Source organism: Vombatus ursinus, unplaced genomic scaffold (genome assembly GCF_900497805.2).
Source record: "Vombatus ursinus unplaced genomic scaffold, bare-nosed wombat genome assembly UNPS02009770.1, whole genome shotgun sequence".
Classification (NCBI taxonomy): domain Eukaryota; kingdom Metazoa; phylum Chordata; class Mammalia; order Diprotodontia; family Vombatidae; genus Vombatus; species Vombatus ursinus.
Genome location: NW_020949548.1, coordinates 14,204,412 through 14,212,348, shown reverse-complemented (window position 1 = coordinate 14,212,348; position 7,937 = coordinate 14,204,412). Strand labels below are relative to the sequence as shown.

At 41.7% G+C, this 7,937-nt stretch overlaps 1 protein-coding gene and 1 pseudogene across 1 annotated transcript in view; one reads left to right on the top strand and one right to left on the bottom strand.

The window, feature by feature from the left end:
• The window catches only part of LOC114036188 (serum amyloid A protein), a 4,650-nt gene extending 3,710 nt beyond the window's left edge, over positions 1 to 940 (bottom strand). The window contains exon 1 of the mRNA XM_027852619.1: positions 858 to 940. The gene's annotated coding sequence lies outside the window, so the exon portion shown is untranslated. The remainder of the gene's footprint in view (positions 1 to 857) is intronic.
• A 5,431-nt stretch (positions 941 to 6,371) lies between these two features.
• Positions 6,372 to 7,284, top strand: LOC114036158 (annotated as a pseudogene).
• Positions 7,285 to 7,937: the final 653 nt, after the last annotated feature.

Below are 7,937 nucleotides of genomic sequence, written 5' to 3'. Positions count from 1 at the left end.
GCCCTTCCCTTTTTTTTTTTTTTTTTTTTTTTTTTTAGGCAGGTGGGGTTGAATGGCTTGCCCAGGGTCACACAGCTAGTAAGCGTCAAGTGTTTGGTCTGAGGTCGGATATGAACTCAGGTCCTCCTGATTTCAGGGCCAGTGCTCTATCCACCGTGCCACCTACCTGCCCCAAAGTCATTCCTTTTGTGAAGGATGGTTTGAAATCTCCAAAGTTGTTTGGACTGAGAATTACTAACCAGGTTCCATCAGCTCTATGGAAAACCCTGAAGGGTTCCCTTAGTGCAGAGAGGGCACCACTCAGCTTTTGGGGGCTTTGCTCCCAATTTTGCCATTCTCCTGCAAAGGTCAGGTAATCAACAAGCAGTGACTGAGCTCTCAGGAGGTGCTGTATTAATCAGTTCAATTCAAAAAACCTTTGACAGTGTGCTTGTCAGGTGCCAGGTACTTCACTATTCCTTGGAGATTAAAAGGAAGCAGTCCCCTCTCGGGGAGCTCACTTTCTACAGGTACATTAACAGGTTTTGTTTAGTCCTAAACTGCAGGGGTGGGGAACTGTGGCCTCGAGGCCACATGTGGCCCTCTAGGTCCTCGGGTGTGGCCTTTTGACTGAGTCCAAGTACAAATCCTTTTATTCAGGGGATTTGTTCTGTGAAGTTTGGATTCAGTCAAAGGGCCACATTTGAGGACCTAGAGGGCCACATATGGCCTCAAGGCCACGAGTTCCTCCCCTGTGACCTAAAGTCATGCAAAGGAAACAGAAGACAAAGATCCTGCCCACCAGAATGTCATCACCTATGTGTGACAGAAACTCTCTGGAGGAGAAAGAGCAAAGCCTCAAAGAAACATAAGCTCACCTGAGATTCCTTCTCCTTTCTCAGGTCGATGGGGAGACTAGCTCTGAGGCCTGCTGAGCACTGGAGGGGAGGCTGATATTTATACAAACCTTTCACCAATGGAACAGATAGGGATTGAGTCTGCTAGCCAATTGTGTTCAGGATGAGATGGGGAATTTCCCCTTGAAAATTTTTCCTGGCAAATAAAAGAGATAAGTGCCAAGAAACAAAAATCTATCATTTTCCCAGATTGTGAAATGTTCAATTGGGTATCTTGGCAGGTTTTCCTATTTGCACAATTTCATCCACATTCAGTGCCATGAAAAGAAAAACACAGCAACCGGTCAACTTAACACATCAAGCCAGACAATCACGCATACTGAATGTCATGGATGCCTTGCAGTCTCTATAACCCATTATTTCCAAACTATAGGGGGCTAGGTGAGTAATTTCATTAAAAAAAAAAACTGTCACTTTTATTTTTTTTTTAAAAAGCGCTTCACATATGTCCTCTTATTTGAGCTTCACAACAACCTCAGGAGGTACATTTTATTTCCATTTTATAGAAGAAGAAACTGAAGTCTAGAGTGATTGGTCCATGGTCAAACCCAGAGAAAGTTACAAGATTTAGGCAAAGCTCAGTGAATTAAATTTTATTTGTTTTCTAGTTTTCATTCATGACTGAGCCTTGGCTCATGCCACTCCTCCTGTATGGAAAGCTCCCTCCCACTCCTGCCACTTCCTCCATGAGGCCTTCTCTGATTACTCCACACTGCAGAAGTCCTCCCCATTCCTAGTCTTCCTAACTTTCCTTGAGGTGAAGCTGAGTTTGTGTGTCAGAGAGGAGCGTCAAGGACTGTCTCCATAAGTAGTTGAAGAAAGAAACATCTGTTTCAGCCTTTTTGCATTTAAACCACGTCAGTGCTGGTATGCACTGGCCCGCTTAACCAATTCTGTGTGTCTCACTCCCACACAGTGCATGGGAGAGGAGAAAGAGATGGTACAGAGAGATCCAAGAAGCTCATCTGTGGTGGCCTAGCTTCGTCTCTCTCATGTTTTGTAGGGCTGTGTGGGGCCCAGGCTTCAATATGGTGGGTCAATGGCATGTTTCATATAGTACGTCTCTCTCCTTCCATCTTTCAAGGTTCAGGTTCAGCTCTTGGACTGCAGAAAAGCCAACACAAAGAGTACATATGATACCTATGAGAGATGATGAGGCCTCATCTAAGGACTCAGTCAGAGAGCAGCGTAAATCCCACTCACAACAGAGCAGAACCTGCCATTGCCAGGGAAGACAGGTCAGCAGTCAACATTCGTGACAACCATTCATTGTTTGACAATGACTCACTTCTTCTCCCAGTGAGACTGTCAATTCTGTGAGGGTGGGAGATGTGTCTTACCCTCCTATGTTATTCCACAGGACCTTCCACAGTCTTGAGGAATAGAATAAAAACACCCAGAATATCAGAGCCAGGACCTCAAAGGTCCCCGACCCTAGTCCGTATCAGACCTACAACTGTGGCTTAAAATATAAGTATAGACCCTTCCACAAGCTTTCAGGGATGAATAAGATAGCTTCCTGGGGAAAGGAACTTGGAAACCACAGCAATGCCAGCTTTGGCCTTACAGAGAGCACAGATTGTTACATGAGGCTGGATGTCCTCTGCAGGCAGACAGGCCACCAACAAAAGGGCTGGACTCGTTCCCATCAAGTGCAAAAGGAATTGACTGAGGATGTCTTCCCTCATTTATTCCTCCTTTCCTTTTATCCATCTTTGGGGACATTTTCCCTTAGAATTCTATTTCCTTTACAGAATATATATGGTTGAACACGTTGTGGTATATGATAATGACAGAATATTACTATGCTATAAGAAATGATGAGCTCAATGATCTTAAAAAAACATGGAAAGACTTGCATGAAATAATGAAGAGTGAAATGAGCAAAACCAAGAGAACGTGGAATATGGTAACAGCAATATTGTTTTGTTTTGTTTTGTTTTAGGCAATTGGGGTTAAGTGACTTGCCCAGGGTCACACAGCTAGTAAGTGTCAAGTGTTTGGTCTGAGGCCGGATTTGAACTCAGGTCCTCCTGACTTCAGGGCCTGTACTCTATCCATTGTGTCACCTAGCTGCCCCCTCAGCAATATTGTTTTAAGAACAACATTGAGTGGATGTTTCTGCCTACTGCTTCTTCTGCTCAGTGATCCCTAATCATCCTTTTAATGATACATTCTGAAATTTTGTCAGGAATTGAAGACCCATATGGTCTACAGAACCCACTCTCTCCCTTTTGATGAACATATGCTCAGTATTTACCCTGCTCCAATGCTCTACTATCTATCTAATTTGAAAACCATCCCAGCTCTCCGTGCTATCAGCATTCCAGGATGTAGTTCAATAAGGCCGTGTGATTTAAATGCATCAAGAACCCCCAGGTACTCTCTTAGATGTTCCTGAGTACTAAGTACTCTCTTAGATGTTCCCTGTATCTTGTGTCCCTGCCAGTCCAAAGATCGTAGTTCTCAGCAGAAAACACAACAAAAAAGTATTTAAATATCTCTGTTTTCTCTCTGCTGTCAGTTATCATTTCTTCTTTTCATATCCATCCCAAACCATGGTTGCATCTTTTCTTTGATTTTCTCCCTTTTGTTTTTCTCAAAAGAAAGACTTCTTTCTGAATTGATGGGATAATGTTATGGAAACACCACAGTGGAACAGGGGTTTATGTTGTTTTAGAATGTTGCAAGATCCCTAATTGGCCTGTGTGTCCCTTAAATCCCTTCCAGCTTGACCAAACAACTCATTCCAATAATTCTCTTGTTACCTATCCTAGTGTACATCTTATATCAGAATAAAACATCACTGTCTCTTACTTAACATTTTTAACTTAACTCATGGGGTTGGAATTCTATTTTATTTCTTTTTTTCATGCTTAAAGAAGTTCAAAGTGAACAAGCAGAGTTTTCAGTTGAAAAAAAACGTCAACTGAATTTGCTAGGGTTACTCACTCACTTCTAAATAGTTCTGTCTGAGGATCCTGGTTGTCCTTGGGCCCTGCTTGCAAAAGACAAACAGGCAAATATTTCATTTCTTCCTGTAAGACATGAAACTCAAGGTTTACTGTGGCACTCTTCCAGCTGAGGGCACTGTATTTTGGTCCAGGCTGGAGTTAACAGTAAATCCTAAGATCCCATTTCAGGAAAAGGACAAAGCCAAAGAAAGGCCAGCAGTTTTCAGTAATGGGCACCAATAAAAGAAAACATGGGGAATATAAGACTAAGTCTGGGGACATCATCCTTTGACATATCATCATCAGACAGAAAATGGAAATGATAGGGTGATATTATTGACTATAAGAATGTTGATACAACATATTGACTAACTGTCAAATAGAACGAATAACCTATCCAAAAACGATCATTAAGACCAAACAGTGCTTATACTCATAAAACAACGTCAGTTGAATATTGTGTGGAAAAGTAATAGAAATTATACTAGTCAGAAACATCTATAAATGATTATTTTCTTTCTGTTTGCTCCCACTGGCCTGAAGCAAACCTATTAATTCCCTTAGCCCAGTGAATCAGACCTGTGAAATAGATATTTGCAACAGGAATCTAGTCTGTCTCAAATAATGAAGTTTACCAGTGACCTGCATTAAGGCAATAAGCCAGAGAAGTGAAAATGTACCCCCCCCCCAAATCTACTTAGCATTGGAAAAAACAAAAACAAAAGCCTTTTTTTTATTAAAACACAATATTGGTTTATTAGTTTTAGAAAATAAAATTATATAGGAGTGTACAGAGTTAGCTAATCTGGTCAAACTTATCTATTTGAAACTGATGGTTAATTTTCTAACTATGAGGGTAAGGTGTAAGAGATGTCATAACCACGGAAATTCAAGTCTCAGGGTAACAAACCTGTGAGTTAAGTGCTGAAGTCATGAGAAAGAAGGTAGAGTGATCTAGATGGACATCAAAGTGACAAGATTGGAATGAGATGGTAAAGGCAGTTGTCAGAACATGGACTTGAAAGTGACAAGAGGAACCAAAGAGCATGGGGAGCACCTTGGAGCCTTTAAGTGGGAGAAAGGAAGAGCCAGCATTAGGAAACAAGGTCATCGTTTAGAAGTACGGCCAAGCCTAGGAGCAGGGGAGAGTTTCCCACCAGAAGTTCCTCACTGATGAGGCCTAGACTGGACAATCCAAGCCAGAACTTTGGCGCTCCAGGAGTTGTTGGTGGCATCAGCATAAGAGCTCTATCACATGGTGTGGTACTCTGCTGCCCAGCTCGAGGAAGGGGACCACCAGGGTAGGCTACTGTTCTTTTTTTCTAAAATATTTCTAATTAATTTATTTTGATTTATCAACCATCACTTCCACAAGCTTTTGAGTTTTAAATTTTTCCCCCCTTCCCTCCCCACCTTCCTCCCCAAGATGGCGTGAAATCTGATATAGGTTATACATATATATTGCTATTAAACATATTTTCACATTAGTGATGTTGTAAGGAAGAATTAGAACCAACAGGAGGAACCACCAGAAAGAGGAAACAAAACACAACAGAAGAAAAAAAATGGCAAATAGTATGCTTTGATCTGCATTCAAACTCCATAGTTCTTTCTTTGGATGTGGATAGCATTTTTCATCACGAGACCTTTGGAGATGTCTTAGATGCTTGTATTGCTGAGAAGGGTTAAGTTTATCAATATTAGTCATCACACAACGTGGCTGTTACTGTGTACAATGTTCTCTTGGTTCTGCTCACTTCACCCAGCATCAGACCATACAAGTCTTTCCAGGTTTTTCTGAAGTCAGCCTGTTCATCATTTCTTATAGCACAATAGTATTCCATTACATTCATATACCACAGCTTGTTCAGTCATTCCCCAATTGATGGGCATCCTCTCAATTTCTAATTCTTTGCCACCACAAAAAGAACTGCTTTAAATATTTTTGTACATGTGGGTCCTTTTCCCATTTGTATGATCTCTTTGGGATATAGCCCTAGAAGTGCTATTGCTGGGTCAAAGGGTGATGGGCTACTGTTCTACAGAAACACAGGCTTCTTCTCTGAAAAAGACAAAGGTCTGGAAGGGAGGAGGGGAATTGAGAGCAGATACAACAAGATACAGAACCTTGTACCTGAGCAATGCCGATGTAGGTGTGTGGAGGAACAACCCTAAATGGAAAGAGTGTACATAGTTACACATAAGAGCCAGACAAGTTGTGATAAGGGGAGAGACCAAAGCCTCAGAGGGATACTGATCAATATTTAAAAGGGGGCAGAAATGACAGACTTTCGGTTGTATTTTCAAATTCAGTGTCAGAAATGGCAAGTGTGTTTTAGTAATGTAGTCACATGCTATTTCCACGGGTACCAGGGAACTGGGGAGAGGCAGCCACTCTGCCCAGGAAGATCGATCTTTAAATCAGTAGAGGAATGCCATCTGGATTTACGTCAATGGGTCCACCTCTCCTTTTGACTCAAGATGGCCTTTTTCTAGGTGCTAGCAATATGTTGAGAGCAGTATGTTAGATGTGCATGAAGCCAATTATAAAAATTAAGACAAATACTTTTATAGTAATGGAAATTACGATGCTGCCCAGAGGGGACCTGGTAGGGTCTGGGCAGCCAAAGTGGTCAGGTAAACCTTGGCAGTGAAGCCCATTCAGCTCTCTTTGAACGTGCAGAGATGAAACCATGGAAAAACTCATTCTAGGAATTATATTTCCTTCTCCTTCTCTATGTATCCTTTAGTACAACCCCTGAAACTGCCTGATTGACACAGACAGCCACAGGGACTGGAATATTGTCATCAACAGAGCTGGAATGAGCAATTCTGACACCCACATCAGAGGCAAAGTCAGGACGTGAATCTTTAAGCCCCAACTCTGAGAGTACCAGCCCACAGACTTCTCTCCACTCACTAATAACCACTCACGTTTCTATGGGCTCTAAGATTTATAAAGAACTTAGTACTCATAATTTCTATTGGAAGAATGTAAGGAAATCTTTTTATGTCCATTTTACAGATGAGCTCACTGAGGCCCCCAGGGCTTAAATGACTTGATAAGTAGCAAATATCAGCCTCAGGAGCTGAAACCAGGTCCTCATAACTCCAAGTCCAGGCCTGTCTCTTTGATGCCACACAGATTCTTTGTATAGAAATACTTGTCACAGTTGTCCATACCCCAACTGCCAGAAAGGCAAGGGAGAAGAGTCCCAAGAAAGTTGTTCAAGATAGGATTTTGGAATCAGAGCTGTTGACTCGTCTCTTTTCTGCTGTTTTCTAATAATGGCCGAGAATTCTTCCAGGGTGGCCGCAGTGGCAGGGGAGGGGAAGATTCTAGGGAGGACCATTTCGCAAATGAATGGGGCAGGAGTGGCAAAGACCCCAATCATTTCAGGCCAGCTGGTCTGAAATCGCAAATACTGAGCTGACTTGTTCCCTCTTCTTTCCCTCTCCCCACCCCACCCTCTGTGCTGCCTGGATGTAGCACAGGCACTCTCTGTGTGGACTAATATGTGTGTGTTCAATAAACATCCAATCGAAGAAGGAATTGACTTCATTCTATGTGTGACAAGCCTGATGCATGTGGGAAGCAAGGAGAGCATGGGGGAGGACTGGAAGAATTGTAGGAATTCAAAGGAGTAAAGTTTGCTACCAGTGTAATGAATGAGTCTGTGGGGTGACTTGTTTGTGAATGGCGAGAAAAAGTAGAATATTAATGGAAATCATAGAACATGAGGAAAAAAGGCTTCCTTAGAAATAGGAAGGTGAGAGATTGGAAAGGAGTGGGGCTCTTCGGAATCACAATGAAAAAGGGCAGCTGGATTATAGATTTTATACAAAAATATTAGGAACATACAATATTTCTAACTCCCCCTTAGCCCCAGAAGGATAAAGAATTTAATGGAGATCTATTTTTAAACATTCTACTTCCTGTTCTGTTAATTTGGGCACTTTATATTTTTGTAAATATTCTTCCATATCATTTAAATCACCAATTTATAGGAAATATAGGAAGAAACAGTTCCTGATAATTGCTTCTATCTCTTCTTCATTGGTTAGGAATTCCCCTTTTTGCATTTTT